The sequence below is a fragment of the Mandrillus leucophaeus genome, unplaced genomic scaffold, assembly GCF_000951045.1.
Source record: "Mandrillus leucophaeus isolate KB7577 unplaced genomic scaffold, Mleu.le_1.0 Scaffold45, whole genome shotgun sequence".
Classification (NCBI taxonomy): domain Eukaryota; kingdom Metazoa; phylum Chordata; class Mammalia; order Primates; family Cercopithecidae; genus Mandrillus; species Mandrillus leucophaeus.
Genome location: NW_012104809.1, coordinates 1,455,185 through 1,476,703, shown reverse-complemented (window position 1 = coordinate 1,476,703; position 21,519 = coordinate 1,455,185). Strand labels below are relative to the sequence as shown.

The 21,519-nt window shown below is 35.1% G+C and overlaps 1 pseudogene; it reads left to right on the top strand.

The window, feature by feature from the left end:
• The first annotated feature begins 2,860 nt into the window (after positions 1-2,860).
• On the top strand, positions 2,861-4,320 carry LOC105549652 (annotated as a pseudogene).
• Positions 4,321-21,519: the final 17,199 nt, after the last annotated feature.

Here is a 21,519-nt window from a genome sequence, read left to right as displayed (position 1 = left end):
AACTGGTAGAGAAAACACAAATAAGAGAAAAGACTCAAATATTGCCACTACAGAAAACCAGTAAACCACAATGCTAAACAATAAAAGAGAAAGAGAAGAAAAAATATATACAAAACAATCAGAAATTAATTAATACAATGTCAGAAATACACTACCCTGGCACCCAGTGCCAATCACATATTAACAACAATCCTGAATATAAATGAATGAAACTTCTGATTAACAGATATAGACTGACTGAATGGATAAAAATGACTGTATTTGTCCATTTTCACACTGCTGTATAGAACTTCCCTGAGACTGGGTAATTTATAAAGGAAAGAATCCTGCATGGCTGGAAAAGCCTCAGGAAACTTAGAATCATAGCGGAAGGGGAAGCAGGTACCTTCTTCACAAGGCAGTGGGAGAGGGAGAGCCTGTGAAGGAGGAACTGCCCAACACATAAAACCATCAGATCTTGTGAGAACTCACTCACTATCATGAGAACAGCATGCGGAAAACTGCCTCCATCATTTAATCACCTCCCACCAGGGTCCTCCCTTGACATGTGGGGATTAAAATTCAAGATGAAATTTGGGTGGGGACACAGAGTCACACCATATCAATGACAGGATTATATGCTGCCTATAAGAAACTCATATCACTTTTAAAGATACACAAACTAAAAATAAAGGGATGTTTAAAAAATTCCATGTTAATGGAAACGCAAAGTGAGCCAGAGTAGATACACTTACATCAAATAAAACAAACTTGACATCAAAAACAGTAAAATGAGACAAAAAAGATGATACTATGTGATGATAAAAGGATCAATTCAGCAAGAGGCTATGACCATTCTGGAAATCTATGCACCCAGCAAAGGAGCACCCAGATAAATAAAGGAAACATTATTAGATCTAAAGGGAGTCATTGATTCCAATACAATAATAGTTGGGGACTTCAACACCCCATTTTCAGCATTAGACAGATAATCTAGAGAGAAAATTAACAAAGAAATTTTAGAATTACACTACCCACTAAACCAAATGAACCTAAAAGACGTTTACAGAACATTTTATTCAATAGCTACAGAATACACATTCTTATCATCAGCACACAGAGCACTCTCCAAGATAGATCATATGTTAGGACACAAAATAGTTCTTCATTTTTAATTCTTATTTTTAAAAATTAAAATCGTATCAAGTGTCTTCTCAAACTACAATGGAATAAAACTATAAATCAATAAAAATAACTTGGGAAATTGTACAAATGCATGGAAATTAAACAACGTGCTCCTGAATGGCAATTTGATCAAAGAAGAAATTAAGAAAAATATGGGAAAAAAAAAGTCTTGAAACAAATGAAAATCAAAACACAAAATACAAAACCTATAAAATGCAGCAAAAACAGGGCTAAGAAGGAAGTTTATAGCAATACATGCCTACACCAAAAAATAGAAACATTTGAAATAAGCAATCTAACAATGTACCTCAAGAAACTAGAGAAGCAAGAACAAATCAAAGCCACACTTAGTATAAAAAATATAACAAAAATCAGAGTGAAACTAAACAAAATAGTGACTAAAATACAAAGATTTCGTAAAATGAAAAATTGTTTCTTTTGAAAATATAAAGAAAAATCGATAAACCAGTTGCTAGATTAACCAAGAAAAAAGAAGAGAGAAGGCCTAAATAAACAAAAGCAAAATGTAAAAGAAGACATTACAACTGATAACACAGAAATATAAAAGTGAATCAAAGACTATTGTGAACAAGTCTACATAAACAAACTTTCAAAAAAGAAGTAACACCAATTACCCTCAAACTATTCCAGGAAATTGAAGTTGAGTGAATTCCTCCTAACACATCCTGTGAAGCAAACATTGCCCCAATACTAAATACTAAAGCCAGACAAGGACACAATAAAAATAAAGAAAAAAAAACCCTACAGGCAAGAAAATATCCTGAAAAACTTAGATGCAAAAATGTTCAACAAAATACTAGGAAACAGAATCCAATAGTACATGAAAACAATAATATACCATCGTAATGTGGGATTTATCCCAGGGAGGCAAAGATGATTCAACTTACCTCAATCAATAAATGTGATATGTCACATTAACAGAATGAAGAACAAAAGACATATAATAATCTCAATAGATGCAGAGAAAGCACTTGATAAAGTCCACCCTCCTTTTATGATAAAAATCCTCAACAAACTAGGTATTAAAGGTACATACCTCAATCCAATAAAGACCATGTATGACAAAACCACAGTTGACATCAAAATGAATGGGTGAAAATTGAAAGCCTTTTCTCAAAGAGATGAAACAAGACAAGAATACCTGCTTTCATCACTCCTATTCAACATAAGAGTGGAAGTCCTAGCCCGAACAACTAGGCAGGAGGAAAATAGACACACACACACACACACACACACACACGCACACACACACGGCATCCAAATTGCAAAAGACGAAGTCAAATTGTCCCTCTTTGCTGATGATATGATCCTCCATCTAGAAAAAAATAAAAATTCCACCAAAAAGCTATTAGATCTGCTTAATAAATGCATTAAAATTACAGGATGCAAAATCAATGTAAAAAATTAGTAGCATTTCTATGAACCCATAATAAACTAGCTGAGAAATAAGTTAAAAATGCAAGAGTAGAGAATGGACGATCAGATGGGGCATACGGAGAAGGAGGACACGCCCTGCCCCTGGACTTCTGCACTGATTGAGGAAGTTAACAGGCTTGTGCCAGGAGAAGAATTATAGCTCATGCCCCACATTCCTCTACCTGACCTAACAGAGACCCCCACACCCACTAAAAAGCAAACGCTGTTGGGTTCAAAGGAAGACCTAGCACCTTTTGGTATGCCGGAAAAACTGATCCCACAGTACCTTCTGTCAGAGGAGAATGTAGCTGAGGTACATTCATCTTGATGAATCTATGAACTCAGAAAGGTTGATCCAGGATCCATCTTCAGACTTAAGGTGGCTCTTGACCTCCCTCTGCTGCCTGCTGGTGCTGGCCAGTGCAGGAAGCAGACCCTATTTCCACCCCTTGTCTGAACAGCTAGTCAACTATATCAACAAACCAAACACCACGCAGCAGGCCAGGCACAACTTCCACAAAATGGAATGAGCTACCTGAGGAGGCCGTATGGTACCTTCCTGGGCAGATCCAAGCTGCCCCAGAGAGCTAAGTTTTCTAGGACATAAATCTGCCTGAAAGCTTTGATCCACAGGAACAGTGACCAGACTGACCTCGGAGAGATCAGAGACCAGGGCTCCTATGGCTTTTGCTGGGCTTTGGGGGCTTTAGAAGTCATCTCTGACTGGATCTGCATCCACCCCAACAGGGGGCGGGGGAGGGAGTCATACGGAGGTGTCCATGGAGGACAAGCTCACCTGTTTGTGTGGGTACGGCTGCACTGGTGGTTATACCAATGAAGCTTGGAACTTCTGGACAAGAAAAGGCCTGGTTTCTGGTGGTGTCTATGACTCTCATGTAGGTTGCAGACTTTTCCCATCCCTCCCTCCCTGTGAGCACCACATCCATGGCTCCATATGTGGGGAAAAGAGACTCCCCCAAGTGCAGCAAGACCTGCAAACCTGGCCAGATCTACAAAGAGGGCAAGCACTATGGATGCAGTTCTTACAGTATCTCCAACAGCACAAAGGACATCATGACCAAGATCTGCAAAAATGACCCAGTGGAGGAAGCCTTCTCTGTGTATTCGGATTTCCTGCTGTACAAGTTCAAAGAACACCAAGATGATGGAGGCCATGCCATCTGCATCCTGGGCTGCAAGGTGGAGGACAGCATGTCCTACTGACTGGTTGCAAATAATGGCTTCCTTATTTTTTAAGTTTTATTTTAAGTTCAGGGGTACATGTGCAGGTTTGTTACGTAGGTACACTTGTGTCATGGGGTTTTGTTGTGCCGATTATTTCAACACTCAGATATTAAGCCTAGTACCCATTAGTTATTTTTCCTGATCTCCTCCCTTCTCCCACTCTCCTCCCCGCAACAGTCCCCCGTGGGTGTTTTCCCCTCTATGTGTCCATGTGTTCTCATCATTTAACTTCCACTTATATGTCTATCAACGATAGACTGGATAAAGAAAATGTGGTATATATACACCATGGAATACCATATGGCCATAAAAGTGAACAAGATAATGTTCTTCACAGGGACATGGATGGGGCTGAAGGCCATTATCTGTGAAAATAACTTCTTTAAAATCCTCAGAGGACAAGATCACTATGGAATTGAATCTGAAGTGGTGACTGAAATTCCACACACTGAGCAGTACTGGGGAAAGATCTAATCTGCTGTAGGCCTGGCTGGCCATTCCTGGGGAAGTCTTTCCCTGAATATAATCAGGGATGGGGGTGAGATGGAGATAGAAGTGTGTTTTATTTTTTGAGTTCACATAAGATACAAGTCTGAGACAGGGCCTGAACTGGATTGGCTCTAACCTATCCATGACCCATCAGAGCTATCTTCCAATAACACACAACAAATCCCAGATACCTCCCAGCCCATTCAGTGGACTGACAGCCATAGTGCAGACAGTTAGACCACATAAGCCACTGATGCAAGCACCATGTGTTTTTTCCCCAAAGACCAGTGCTGTAGGTAGTGCCTGCTGCCCTGGCTCTGGCTGCATTCCCCCACTCCCCCACCGCCTCCCCTACTTATGCATCTTCAGAGAGCAAGACAGATACCCAGTAATGAAAAGTGGAGATTTTAATGAGATGACAAATTCTCCGCTGTGAGCAGTACCTCTAAGCAAGCAGCTTTCCACATTTGTGACAAGTTCAGAGGAGATATGATGGTATGGTAACCTTTTGGAGAAAGTCACGTTCTCCTAGGGTTCCTGTACCTATCGAGCTTTGCAAAGTCAGAAACTATCTCTGGTCTTGTCCCTGGCATGATTCTTTTTTAGTAGGAGTTTTATTTTTGTGCACCTCAGCCAATCATGTGAATGAACAAGTTTAATAGTTGAAGAAACTATACTAGTTTTACAGATTGCTTCCTAATGTCGTGGCTTAAAGCAAAACTGAGTGGTTACAATCTGCTTCTGACCTGCTGACCCCAATGAAACTAGTTTTAGAGAAACCAGCTTTTACTTTTTTTTTTAAATTACTGTTTAATTCTGTCAAGTTGATAAGACATGTCTGTGCCAATAAAAATCTTTCTCCTTCAGAAAAAAATTAAAGAATGCAATCTCGTTTTCAGTAGCTAAAAAAAAAAAAAAAAAAAATCACTCAGGAATAAATTTTACTAAGGAGGTGAAGATCTCTATAAGAAAAACTATACAAACCTACTGAAAGATGTTGAAGATGACACAGACAAATGGAGATACACCCCATGTTCATGGATCAGAATAATTAATATTATTAAAGTGACCATACTGCTCAATGCAATCTGCAGATTCAGTGCAATCCCTATCAAACTACCAACGCTATTTTTCACAGAAATATTTTTAAAAATCCCAAAATTTGTTTGAAACCATAAAGGAGCCCAGATAGACAAAGCTATTCTGAGAAAAAAAGAAGAAAGTTGGAGGCTTCACACTGTCTGACTTCAAAATGAATGACAAAGCTATAGTAACCAAAACAGCATGATATAAGTATAAAAAAAGACATATACACTAGTGGAACAGAATTGAGAATCCAAAAGTAAAGCCACATATTTACACCCAGCTAATTTTTGACAAATGTACCAAAGACACACACTGGGGAAAAATGCTCTTTTCAATGAATGGTGCTGGGAAAATTGAATATCCATATCCAGAAGAATGAAACTGGACCCCTATATCTCACCATATGCAGCATTCAACCCAAGTTTGATTAAAGACTTAAATGTAAGACCTGAAACTATAAAACTACTAGAAGGAAACCTAGGAAAAATGTTTCAGGGCATTGGTCTAGGCAAATGCTTTATGACTAAGACCTCAGAAGTACAGATAATAGAAACAAAAATAGATAAATGAGATTATATTAAATTTAAAGCTTTCTGCACAGCAAAAAAAAAAAAAAAAAAAAGGCAGAGTGAAGAGATAAACTGTTCAATGGGAGAAAATATTTGCAAAATAGATATTCAACAAGGGACTAATATCCAGAATACGTAAGAAACTCAAACAACTCAATAGTAAAATACCAAATAATTCCATTACAAAATGGACAGAGGACATGAATAAACATTTCTCAAAAGAAGACATACAAATGCTTAATAGGTATGTAAAAAAATACTCTACTTCACTAATTATCAGGGAAATGCAAGTCAGAACTACAATTAGATATCATCTCATGCCAGCTCTAATATATATTATTAAAAAGATGAAAATAACAGATGCTGGCAAAGATGCAGAGAAAGGGGACTCTTATACACTGTTGGAGAAATTGTAAATTTGTACAACCACTATGGAAAACAGTACAGACATTTTTCACAAAGAAAAAGAAAAACCTAAAAATGTAACTACCACGTGATCCAGCAATTCCAAGACTGGGTAATTATCAAAAGAAAAAGAAATCAGTATATCAAAGAGACACCTTGCACTTGCATGCTTATTGCAGCACTATTCCCAATAGCCAAGATATGGAACCAATGTAAGTGTCCATTAATAGATGAATGACTAAAAATATGTTATATATACCTAATAAAAAACTATTCATGCATAAAAATGAATGAAATCATGTTATTTGCAGCAACATGGATGGAACTAGAGGTCACTATGCTAAGTAAAATAAATTAGTCACACAAGTACAAATATCACATGTTCTCACTCTTATGTGAGAGCTAAAACCATGGATTTCATGGAAGTGGAGAGTAGAATTATAGATACCAGAGGCTAGTCAGTGCAAGTGAGAGGGAGAGGTAGATAAAGAGAGGTGAGTTAATGGGTGCAAATATACAGTTGGATAGAAGGTATGAGTTCTAATATTTGCTGGCATAGTAGGGTGACTAAAATTAGCAGTAATATATTGTATATTTCAAAGTAGCAAGAAGAAATGATTTGAACTGTTTCCAACACATACAAATGAGAAATACTCAAGGTAATGAATATCCCAAATACTCTGACTTGATGATTACATATTCTATGCATGTAACAAAATATAACATGTACCCAACGAATAAGTAAAATGCTGTGTGTCAATTAAATAACCATGTTTCAAAAATCATATCCATAAATAGTTTAAATCGGTTAAACCAATCCAAACTTGGCTATGTACAGTATTTCTTAGGTAACAGATTTTTTTTTTTAAAAAATGACTCTCAAGAAGGGCTCAATCCAATGAGCAAGCATATAAAAATTTAAACAATGATATTAGGCAATATAAAGCTACTGTGAATTTATAGTAGTAATCAATGGTAGAGCTGGGGTAAATTAAAAGAAAACTTGGGGAAATAATAATAAAACTTTTGTTAAAATGATAATTTGATATGTTATTGATGCCACACAGATATTTGTCTGGAGGTGGATGAGTAGAAGGAGTTTAAAATATAGAACCTATGAAAAAAACTGCAGGGAACCTTGAGTAACCTGTTTTGGTTGAAGAGTGTGTGTGTGTGTGTGTGTGTGTGTGTGTGTGTATGTATGTTTGCAATAGTCCTAATCAGAATAGTAAATAGTGGTAACAGTAATAGTAGTAGCACTGTTTAATACTTCTATTACTAGTAGATTTTAAAGTTGATGGGAAAAGAAAAAGGATTTTTTTTTGGCATATTGATAAATATTTACTTTTATATTCAATGGGTAACCAATAAAATATTTGAACCCGGGAGTACAAATTACAGTAGAGTAATTCATGACTCTATTATGTGGGAAAAATTAGAAGAGCTAAAATTAAATAGGAGAAAAATAATTTAAGAGATCTTTGAGACAGTCCAGGACAGAAAGAGTCTCTATCAGTTTGGAACACAGATATGGGGACTCAAAAACTAGGACAAAAAGTTTTCAAGACATATGATGAAGGTAGAAATCTATGGAAATTGTCATCTGTTTTGATACTGAGGGATTTTTGTCTTGAGGATAGAAGAAATAAAAACTGACTAGCCTGAGATATGGAACTCATGATAGATTAACTATATCACCAACTTACCAGACTTTAGAGAAACAGAAAACACACACAGACACTTGCATACCCAGGCTCTGTCTTTGTGCATTTCACTGGTAGAATGTCAAATAGGCATCCAAACAAATATATAAATTGCATTTTAACTCTATAGTTTCTTAAAGGGAATTCTCTTATTGAACATTACCAATTCTCAAACTCTTTTTTAGGAGAAGAGCTTGTTATATTATTTAAAAACAGTGTTGAATTGGGATAGTGATACAGAATTAAATATTATATAAGTAAATCAGCACATTTGTTTATTTTAGGTATAAGGCAAGGTGATGAGGTAGTCTTGAGCGGCTTGAGTTTGAAATGCCTATAAGCATGGTATTTCTACAATCAGTTTTTTCTTTTGGTAGATCATGATTTGTCAAGAAATGTCAAGAAAGAGACAGAAATATAAATTTTTATTTTTCTATGTTGAGGGGTAGCTGATGCTAGAGGATGGGAGGGAGTTTGAAATGTTAACACAGGCAGTGTCTATTCCATTTAATATTGATCAAATTGCCTTCTCTGACTAAAGACTGAGTTATGTTTTCCCCTATTCCTGTGAAACCAAAGTCATAATCAAGAATTACATGAATCAGAGCTTCCTCTTTCTCTGCTAACTTACACTGCTGTTAAACAAGCCTATGGCTAAAGATAGAGGGATTCAAATTTGGAAACACAAACTTTATCAGAAGAGGTGAATCACCACTTTTAATTTCTCCTACTTTGTGCTTTGGGTTTGCACATTTTTTTTAGTAAAAAATAAATAATTCACAGCTTTGGCCAATCAGTACAGTTTCTTAAAATTCAATTATATTAAAAAAAAAACCCTATAGGACAACTGGAGGGTAGTGAAATATCTTCTATTTTAAATTTAGATTTAATATATGGATATTTTATAGAATTTTTAACTTTTAGCACTCCTTTGTAACTATTATTACATTTGGTAATAAATATGTACTATATGAATTAAAAAGTCAAAATTTAAGTTAAAACTCAGGTTTTATCCCAAAATCGTTGCAACCACAATGTAGAAAATGTTCAGATTGTTGTTTCCTTAAGAAAATAACAAAAATATCTTAAACTAATATCTGATTTTGGCTTAAAATTCAATATAAAATGAACCTTAGTCTTTTAATGCTTTATTAAAATTTTATGTACATAAGCTGTTTGTTCATGAATTTCACATCTGGCTCTCCTGGATACTCTTTTAATTCTATGGTACAGAAATAATCTTTATTCCCAGTTGGAAAGTGTGTTTCTTTAATACTAATAAAGAAATTATCAATTAAATTTGAGAAATTAATTCAATTAAATAAATTATTAATAATGAAGAAATGCACATACACATTAATGCACATTAATAATAATAAAGATTATTAATAAAGAATTTTATTCCCAATTGTTATGTGCAATTCTATTTTGAGATACATTGTGATCTTTTTCCAATTTATACATGTTCTTAACAAGATCATATGATTTCTGACACAAGTTGGTTAAGAAGGCTGAAGCTTAGGAATGATTGAACATATTCATTGTATCTCAGAAAACAGAAATGCATAAATTACTTTCTTGTCTCTTTAAATTAAATTATATGCAGCAAAGAATTCTCTGTTGAGATTCGGGCAGTCCACAGGATCTCATTTCTCTAATTAGTTACCTTGGTCCTGCTACTGCAGCCATGGCATCCATCCATAAGCAATCATCGCAATCCAAAAATGAGTTTCTTTTTGAATGGCAGGCATATTAGCCAAGACGTTTCACTAACAGTATAGAAGAAATATTGGAAAAATAAAAGAAATGTAAAATTTATATAAGCAAAAGTATCTGATATAGATTTATTTTAGGCAATTTACTCTTCTTAAATATCTTCTAACGCATTTTAAGGTGACCTTAATAATTTATATTTAAATTAAGAACGTGTCTACATATGAAAAACAGAGAGAGAGAAAATATTTGCCTTTATTTAAATTTTGATATCATTGCCAAATTAAATTTGTTCCCCTTACTGCTTATGTCTATCTACATTTACATATCCATTTCTATATATCTTTATCATGCCTACAAAATTATCTATTTACTTCTATATTTACACATAGTTTTGTAGGGGTAAGCATTTACAAACTGTTACAAGTTTTAATTAAGATTTTAATTTGCATGTTGCATTCAGCTAAGAATCTTCTCTGTTGCAAGAGTCACTGTATGATTTCCCTCAATATTTATATTCTTAATAATATAATCACTGGTGTTTAGCTAAATACTTTACTTGCAGAAAATAATAATAGCTTTTTTAGCCCTTCGTCCAGGTTTGTCAAGAGCTATGAAGTTTGAGAAGTAGGAGCAGACTTCTTGCCAATTATATTAAAAGAGAAATGGTAGAAAAACTGTTTTTAAAAATCTGTGTGTGCTGGTTTCTTCTTATGACCTTTAGCTGAGTTCTACAGAAAGATATTCTTGGCCTTGGACCAGCCTATATTTAAGCAAATATGGAAAAGTATGGATTTTGGCTAAGTTAGAAGCAGTCTGCCCATGACCTGTAATCAGAGTTGACAGCGCATCACCATACGAAGCACTTTAATATATCCACTAATTTCGTACCCCAAATTGAAGCAATTAAAAGTATTGTTGTGACGCTGCAGATTTAGCAGGATGTTACTGGTGTTCCACTTAATAAAGGCTGCGAGCCTCCTATTCAAAATAGGATTAAGGAACTTGCTATCTTAGCTGAACTCTTTAAGATGGCCCAAAGGTAGCTGCTATTAAATTGTGATGCAGTGTTCAAGGCCAAGAGTGAAGCAGGGGCCAATAACTTAAAATAAGTAAATAAATAAGTAGAAATACAAATAAAAATCTACAGGATTAAAGAGAGTATCTAGGTAAGTTTACCTGTGATAACACACATGTGAGATACTGTGTCTTTGTTTTCTAAAGTGTCTGCGTTTAGAGTCATTTGTTATCCTTCCATAGATAACTAATGTACCATGTGAGTTTAATAAGATACCCAACTGGTACCCTGATTTGTTTAATTCCAGCACAAAAGTATAGTCCATTATTGTCTATATTCACATTGCAAAGAAAGACCAGAAAATCTTTTTGTCTCATAATATGGGCAGTTTAAATTACAGGCTATATAATGAGAAAGAGCAAAGTTCTGCTACTCATGAACTAGTTCATTTCTGCAAGGCTGTTTAGAAATCTTTTTTTTAATCCAAAGATACTATCGAGCAATATTTTTGCAATCTGTTTTCCATTGGTTTAGGTTTGATTTTTTACGTGAAGGGTTTTGCACACTAAGAGCTTATCATTAAAGGAATTTATCTATCAATTTTCTAGTGTACTGATGATAAACTGGATTTCTATGACTCTAAATCTCCTTCAAATTTTAAAAATCCTAATGAATCATACAGTTTATGTGGATGTCAGATGTAACTTAATATTTTCGAAATACTAGTATTGAGGAAAAGTAGTAAGTGATTTACTTCAGTCTAGAAATCAGATTATTTAGTTACTTTTTCCTTTTACTCTACCCTAAGTAAAATTTCATGCATAAAGAAAGGAAAAATTGATTGTGAGACTAAAATTGCAGAAGGATTAGAAGCATACTTAAGAAGTATAAGGAAAATAAACCGCAAACCAAAAGTGTGCTTCGCATGTGGAAGGAAAAAATACATTTATTGTTAATTTTAATAATGATGGTAACTGATAATGACCAACTAAGTTAGAATATCAGGTTGAAAATGTAGCAGATATAAAATTAACAGTAAAATAATATTTAAAAGTAATTGAGAATTATAGAAGTACTTTAATGTGAAAACATTTAATTAAGCAGTTTAAAATAACATTGGGGCAAATATTTGCAAATAGGTTGTTTAAGAAAGACCATAAAACCACAAGATGGGGCATGAACGTTGGGTAATTAATCACCTGTGTCCAAAGTCATGTTACTTAATATGTTTTAATCTCTGATTTTCTTGTATAAAGTCATAGTATTGGTCTCTTGAATTTAAATGTGAAAGAAGGATGGAAGATTATTTCTCTCTACAATTGTTTGCAAATAAAATATCAGTACAGTGAGACTGAAGGCAAAACAAATATATTGTTAACAGATCATGGATGAATCTTAAACTAACTTGTAAATCAAAATAACATTATAAAATAAAAGAAGACAAATAAGATATATATCAGCTAATTCCATTAAATTTTATTGTTAGGTGTAGTGTGTAAGATACCTAGAATAAAAACCTCATTTTGTTCTTAAGTTTATAGTCCAGTCAGAGATATAGATAGTAAACAAGCATTTACAAAAGTGTGATGACAAATACTAGCCATCTCCTAAGTTCTCTTAGGAGAAGAGTTTTGGCTTGAAAAGTGAATAGGAACTGTATTTGGAAAGGGTGGAAGATGAGATTGGTCATGGGAAAGAAGAGGTGGAGAAAAGTATTCTTGGTATAGTTAAGAATGAAAACCAACATTGGAAGATAATGGAGAAATACTACTTTGCAAGAAAATTCAGTGATGCTGCAGGGCAGAAACATGTAGTCCTTGATGGGAACTGGTGAGACATGAGGCAAGAGAGAAAAGCAGCGGCAGATTATAAACAATCAATGTAATATTTAGAAGAAATTTAAAACAGGTAAAGTGAAATACAAATTTAAAACAGGTAAGTGAATAACAAAACTTAAGTTCACACAGGAAGCATTTTAGAGTAGAATGTACAGGCATGGAATTGAATTATTATTGATAATAATTATCAAGATAATGGATTCGTGTTAAATTTTATAGATTTCATCTTAATAAAACCCCATTATTAATTCAAATATCTACAGTGTTTACTTCCAGAGACAAAAATTTATTCCAGATATTTAGGCTTATAGCATCTATCATTATGTCTTAGGTTCAGTACAGGAAAACCAAGTGAGCAAGTATTGTTGGAGTTCACAAAAGACCAGAGACTAGAAAGCCATCTGAAACCTAGGCAGATTCTCTTTCTCTGTTTCTGTCTGTCTCTCTCTGTCTCACCAGCAAACCATTCTTGACCCCAGCACACATACAGATACATAGACACACACACACGGTTTCTATTCAGCTTTTTTCTGGATATCTTCTCCCTTCTACTACCAGTCTCTAGCAATATACTTCAACAATACATAGACCAAGATAGCAGATTTAGCCCCAGAGTCAGAATTTCAATATTAGAAAGGCAGTGTCACAGTCAGAATGAGAAATCTGCTATTGAGTCTGCATAACATTTTATGTAAGTTTGAGAGAATGTGCATGGGAGGATCTGCTGACTAGAACTCAGGGTAAATTGCTAATCACCACCACCAATTACTCCCAAACAGTTAATCACTCCCTACCAATTAATCACATCACGATGAATCCGTATATGTGTGCAGTGTTCTCCTTCACTGAATCAGGCAGGGCTTATGACTTATTAAAATGGATAAAATGTAGTGGAACTGATATTTTGCACATTCCATACTTGGACCTTAAGGGGTTTTGCATTTTCTGTGTTTACTCTTTGAACCCTGAGTCACCAAGTAAAGACGTCCTAACTATCCTGTTACTGTAGATAGATGGAGAGAAAGAGTCTGGAAGTATAAACATTACAAGCCTAGAGAATGAAAGACCATGAAAAGAAAGGCCCTAATTTTCCAGCCATTGCAACTAGGGAGAGGGGGCTAATTGCATATGGGTGATGCCATCTTGGATTTTCAAATTAAATCTTAGCCCAATGAGCAAATTCAGTCTATACCAAATACATCAGAAATCAGCTCAATCCAGCTGAGCTCTGCACAGCCAAACTACAAAGTTTTGAGCAAATACAATGATTGTTTTTGTAAGCTAATATGTTTCAGAGATTTTTTACATGGCACTCTAATTTATACAGCATTCTATGGCTAACCTTAAAGAGTTACCTAATTCTCTCTGCAAGCCAATCTCACATTTCTGGTGGAGACTTTAGTTGGGTCAGCCTACACTGGACCCTTAGTCTAAAGATCTGTGCTCACAGAGTTGGCTAGACACCCAACGGATACAGATAAAAGCACCAGTATTGGGCTAATATATTTTAAGTATGCTAGATAAGTAAAGTTTATTTATGGAATCTAGGAGTATAGTCTCTGGAGGTAGGACTACAAAAATAAATGCAACTTGATCCTTGCTCCTCAAGAGCTCAATCTTTCAGCAGAGGTGAAGAGATAAATGCTGGGAACCAAAAAGTACTATCATGAACATTCAGTTTGCGAATGTTGGCAATGTGACCTGAGTGTGTTAAACTACTGTGTACATTAATACATGTGTAAATACTGGAACTGACTATGGTGAAAAAAAGATAAAAATAATGAAGAAGGTGATGTGAATGTATGTTGAGAAAATGAAACACAATAAATGTGAGATATGTTTCTACCTCCTGCTTATGAAGCTGGCTTATCGTTTACATAAGGTGAAAGACTTAGAATGAAAATTCCAGGAAAAATCAGGTGACTGTCAGTAACTATTTCATTATTCCAAGAAACACAAATGAAAAAATGCAATTAGAGCACCCAACCAATCTTCATAAAATTTGAAGGAGACCTTCTGCACCATTGAGAAAATCTTTAGGTGAGGTCTCCTCATACTCTCCCCATACTTTCTGGCATTACAAATCAATAAATGACAGCCAGTGGAGTAGGAATTTGTTTCAGAGGATATCATTTTCAGGTTCATATGTTAACCAGCTAAATAAATTGGTAATATATGACCACATTGGTAATTTTTGTTGTTTTTAGACAGGGTCTGGCTTCATTTCCCAGGCTGGAGTGCAGGGACGTGATCTTGGCTCACCGAAACCTCTACCTCCTGAGCTCAAATGATCCCCCCACCTCATCCTCCTGAGTAGATGGGACTACAGGTGAATGCCACCATGCCTGGATAACTTGTATTTTTGTTAGAGATGGAGTTTCACCCTGATGCCCAGGCTGGTCTCGAACTCCTAAGCTCGAGTGATCCTCCCACCTCATCCTCCCAAAGTGGCAGGATTACAGGCATGAGCCACCACACCTGGTCTGCATGGTAATAATTCAATGATAATATAAATCTATGACCCTAATACTAGCATAATGTCATATTTTTATATCAACAAGAAAATTTGGTGTATGACATGAAAATATTTTGCAAAAAATTATAAGATACATATAAATTAATAACATTATTAATAACTGATGTTGACTGAAGAAGTATTATGCTAGGCAATGTGAAAAGCATATTATTATTATATTCTTACAACAATATTCTGTAGATGAGAAAATTAAGAGAGATTTGTTAAACTGTCCAAGTAACTCAGCTGCCAGATAACAAAGCTAGGATTACATCCTTGGTTGGTTTGGTTCCAGAGCCCATATTCTTAAACATTATGAAATATTATATCATTATTTAAGTGTGCATTGACATGGATATTGTAATGTTATTTCAAAATGGCATAAAATCATTATATTTTTATGGATAAAGTCCTAGGAAAAAATATGGAACAATGAAATTGTTGGGAATGCGGCTTAAGAAAGGTTTCAAAAAGGCATTTTTTATAGTTGCAACTGATGAAAGTTCCAACTTTATTTGATAACAAAGGAGGGGAAGTTAGTTGAGAACTATAATTCAATCATGAATTCATTTTGGCTGGGGCATTATAATTGTGGGTGTAAAGGGAGAAGTCAAGCTATATTTAGATTGAGAAAAGTCACCTGAGGCTAATTGTTTACTACCAGTGTTTATTTCTAACCTCTCAGCTTTTCTCACTCAAATATCCTACCCACTCAACAAGATAAATGGGTTTATCTGATTATCGATACAGCCTTCAGCTGTCCCAGAGCTGAACACACTTTCTCTTCTGGCCTAAAGCATCTATCTGAACAAATCAAAGCCTTAGAATGAATACTATGTCAGTTTCTTTCAGAGAAATATCCATATAAAATAATTCACATTCTTGAACCTATATAACGAGGCAGTTGATTATTTCTAATGTAATCATATGAAACAAGATTAGTTGAATAATAAATTTTATTTTGAGATAGCGGGATATTGTTTAATAACTTGAGTATGTTTAAAAATATACGACAGCTTGCCTACTCATAGCAATTAGCAAGTATCTAGATCACAATTATTCATTTAGGCAGTGTAAGCTACATTTTTCAAGGAACTTGAATTTCTACTGCTACATGACCAAATAAACTCAACTGTTAGTAAGATGTTATGAATTTACTATTGGAATATAAGGAGGACTTAGATATGATACTGAATACCTGAAACAAATAACAGTTTGTTCAGCTATAGCAAACTAAAAAGACTTGCTAACTAAGCTGACTAGAGACTAGGATTGATATTATGTTATAAAGGTAGTCAGTTCCCCAAGGAGCAAAACTTGGACTACTTCAATAATCATCAACTTAGTGTAACACAGCACACTCATTAGAAACTATGACTTTCTAAAGTGTCAACTTCACTAGGATAAATTACCTTTCCAGAATTCCCTTGTTAGGGTGGGCTACAAGAGACATTTTTGCATGTGATTTGTGAAGCAATGGCCTAATTGTTTTTTTGTGCTCTAAAGGTTGGGGCAAGGTCCACAGAAGATTTGGAGTTCACATATGTTATTTGTGTGCTGAATCACCTTGTTTATATGGGCAGAAGCTGGGTCCACAACTTTGCCACCTTCCCTTCCTTTAGCTTTTTCAACTTCCAGGCCGAATGTGGAATTAGCTCCCTAAAATGGGCAACTGCTTTTCACGAAAGGCACTACATCAGCAAGGCTGGCGGTAGTAAGAACGGGCACATTGTGGGTGGGTAGAATATTACCCCCCACTAAGGTATCCATGTCCTAATCCCCAAACCTGTGCAAATATTACCTTAAATATTGAAGAAACTTTGCAGATATGATTAAGTTAAAGATCTTAAAATGGCAAATTCATCTTGGGTTATCAGAATAGGCTCAATGTAATCACTTAAGAACTTAGAAGAGAGAGAGACAGGAAGGTCAGAATCCAACAAAGTAATGTGGCAATAAAAGCAGTAAAAGCAAATATCATGATGAAGATACTATGCTGCCGGCTTTTAAAGTGGAGGAAGGAACCATAAGCCCAGGAATGTAGACAGCCTCTAGATGCTGGGAAAAGCAAGGAAACAGATTCTCCTCCAGAGCTTCCAAAAGGAACAAATCCCTGTAAACAACTCAATATTATTTCATCAAGCCCTATTTCAGATTACTGACTCCAGAACTGTATGATAATACATTTGGGTTTTTCAAGCCAATGCATTTGTGGTAGTGTCTTAGAGCAGCAATAGAAGATTAATATTCATAGGTTCCAGTTCATTTTTGTGTGTATGAGCCCACGATTATGGACGCCACTTTGTTTTTGATCTTTCTCACTTTACATATATCTTCCTTTCCCAACTGTCTACCTTGAAGACTTAAATCTGCAGTAATAGGCATGAAGAAATTTCCCTTACAGAGAGTTTTCAGCCAGCTCTCACAATTACACAAGCTAGAATCTCTATAACAAATTGTATATAACATTTATAGTGCGCTTGCATCTCTGCACCCTGATTACACCAAAGGTTCTGTCCTTATCTGGACATTGTTCTTCAAAGTGCTTAGAACTTTGTGGTTAAAGCATAGCATCTTAAAAGATGTTTCCCCATTTTTGTCATGATAATTTCTTGTTCAGAAATGTCTCAGCCACTGTTAGGAATAGTTTGGGGTCACTAAAACACTCTTCTACCAACTTTTTCTTCTTAATTGACCATGGGAAACATCACCCCAGAGTTAGCTTGACGCAGAGAATCTCAATTAAACAATGATAAAATTATTTAGGGATGAAACAAAAATATTAGCTGCATATGCACAAAATGAATTTCGATCATTCAAGAGATGGTACTTTTGTACAAATTTTGCATTCAAATTATACCTAGTATATGACATTTTAGGTATATAGTGTTCAGGGGATGATGGATTTTTTGATATTCCAGATAAACATGACTTTTGAAATGCTGTTTTAAAAATTTGGAATCCTTAGGGAAATCTCTATATGGAACTTCATAAAGTTCCATTTAATGTCTTTTTCTTTTCATGGGGTTTGCAAAGTATACTATTTTCTATTTATTTTAATCTAGTTCATCCAAGGTGTATGGCTTTCTTATAAGAAAGTAAGTTGTCTTTTATAATGAAAAAGGAGACACGTAACACTTTCAAAATACCTGCAAGGCATCTGTCTTTGTATAGAAGTAGTATTTCTTTGCTTCCTAGTTTATAAAGAGAAATTTGTCTATTAGATTCTGAAGTAAGGTAAAGTGGAATTGTGCTTATATATGTCTCTTCCTGTAATTTCCTCCTACATAAATGATATAGCTTCATTTTATCTCCTGGAGGCAGTGAGCCTTTTTTCTTGAAAGAGTTTTGCAATAAGCTCTGAAAAATCCTTTCAGCTGCCTCAAACCCAAGACAAAGGAAGTTCATACTACACAATTTCTGGGGCATTGAAAATGTTCAGGCTGTTGGTAAATATCATGTCATCCATGCAATTCTCTCATATATATTCCTATATATATGTAGACATAAAATTATATATATATAATTATCTATCTATCTATCTATCTATCTATCTATCTATCTATCTATCTATCTATCTATCTATCTTTATTTTTAGGCAGAGTCTCACTCTGTCACCCAGGCTGGAGTGCAGTGACACGATCTTGGCTCACTGCAACCACCACCTCCCGGGTTCGAGTGATTCTTCTGCCTCAGTCTCCCAAGTAGTTATGCACCACCACCAAGCCTGGATAATTTTTTATATTTTTAGTAGAAAAGGGTTTTCACCGTGTTGGCCAGACTGGTCTCAAATGCCTGACCTCAAGTGATCTGCCTACTTCAACCTTCCAAAGTGCTGGGAATATAGGCATGAGCCACCGTTCTGGGCCTGTTCCAGAATATTTGACTAGCATTCTCATGAAGTGATTGAGGCAGCTATGGAGGACTCCAATTGTAGCAAGAAATATCAATTTTTAAAAACTTTAGTTTATAAATGGTGCTTGAAGGTGAAGGTGTAACCTTTAGACACCTCTCTTCTTTTCATGAACAGAAAAGAAAATCAAGAATAAAATCTAACATTTAAATGGTGTATACAAAAGCGCTGCAAAAGAATGAAAAACATTTTCAAAATGGAAAGACGAAAAGTAGAAATCACAGAAAGTGGTGTCCTTTAGGCCAAAGGAAAAGAAAGACCTAATATAAGAATCAAACGGTTTTGGAGGTTTCATTCACCACTTTAGAGCAGGGTCAACCTCAAATGATCAGACTCCTTTTTCTCTTTTTATATTAATTGTTTTAGTTATATGAATGATATACTCTCTTTCTGAAGAAGAAGTAGAGATAATCATCATTCATATTTCTTGGAATTACGATCATGTCATAAACAAACACACAGAAACACACATATCTAAAACACACACACACATCCATTCCTCTATCCACTTAACTACTTATGTATTTACATGTTTGTTTTATATCAAAGCATTACATTATACTACATAGGTATGCTATGATTTAGCTACTTCTCTATTAAACATTTGTAGTTTTCCCCCCAAATTACTCTCTATTCTTCTGTCAGATAGCGATATAATTTAGAAAGTTAATATGAGATTTTTAAATTGATATTTATTTTAGACTTAATAGATGAAATATCTGTGCAATTCAGACGGAAACATTTAAAATGCTAAGAAATGTTTGAAATATTTTCAAAATTTTAAGTTTTTATAATTTGAAGGACATCAAAATCAGTGTTAACATACGCGTAAAACTGGGAGAAATACTTTGAAAAACTAACACAAGAATAGAAGGAAGAATACATAAGAATGAATATAAATCAAGGATTAAAATCCAATCACGTGGGATAATGGTAAAACTTTTATAGTTGGTAATTCAAGGCAAAGAACTACAGGTGGTATTGAATACGAACATCATTAGTCTCACTATTGAGGAAAAGTCAAACCGACCCATTGATTGAAGTGTCTACATGATATCATCTTGGGCCCGGAATCATTCTACTCCTCCAAAGTGCTCTGACCACTTGGGTTAATAGCAGATTCCATAATTTCAGAGACTTCACCACACCGAAGAATGGCAATTCTGTTGTGGTCACTTGCCCCAAGAGTCACGGGCAGAGGCACAATGTTTAACCTCACTGGTTGCTTTAAGTGCTGTTTTCCCAAGTAAACAACTTTTTGTTTGATCTAGAACCCACTTATGCTTTTATTATCCACCACCTGTGGGCATGGGGTTCCCACACTGATCACATTTTGAAGCTCATTTAGCCTACAGTTTTCTCACTTTGGATTGTTTAGATATTAGATTCATCTTCTACTTTATCAAGAATTCCTGTTATAAATATTTGGTTAGGAATACATTTTACCCTATATCTTTTTTATAATTTCCATGATTAAGGGAGAAGATGGCAGTGCATATATCCAGTGGGCTATCTTGAATTGAAAATTTTTCAATTATTTATCAAATATTTACCCTTAGTAAGTCTTTTAAAGATAATACCATGCTAGAAAGTAGTGTCCAGTTTTCCTCTATGAGATACTCTTCCAATTTTCCATTCCCTGAAATTTTTCCTCACTCTCACCTTCACATCCCTATTCCTTATCTGTCTTAAATATCCTATTTCTCCCACAGAACACTAAATTTCTTGTCAATTGTCTTATATTTTCCTAAATTTGAAGGAAAGCTGGTGAATTTATCTGCTTCCATTTTCTTCTTTATGACAATCTCTGAAATTAAAGAGCTGGGCTCCATTCTAATTATGAAGGGAAAGAAAAATATGGAAAATTTTAATGAGTACGTGTTCCTGTTAGAAAAAATAAGAAAATTTGTTGGCTATAAAGGGAAGTGGAAAACCAAGATAATATTACAATGGTTTTACTGGCCACTTAACAATCTTTATGCATCAAGAGAAATTTGAATTTTATTTAAGGTTAGAGAAATCCAAGGGAATAAAGAAGATATGTAGAATTTTGAGACTAATGCACTGTATCTTTATATAAATCAACGAAATATTTTCAAATGGTAATTGAGTCTAGTTAGCGTTATTTAATTCATAGGTAAGCTGGAACTCAAGCCATAATACAAAGTCCTTCCCATTCTTTCCTCCCCTTTTCACAGGCAGAGGAGCCTCTCCCTGTGGCCACCACCACCACTGATACACAGCAGTGGTGGTGGATTCTGCTTGGCCACCTCTGATATTCACCTAAAGCACAGGGGCTCCTCTGTCAACTTGTGGTGAATGCTGCCAGACCTGGGACTCATCCTTCAGGGCAGTAGGCTCCCATTTAGCCCATGGCAGGTTCAGACATGCTGCCCATGAACCTAGGCCTGGACTCAAAGACTC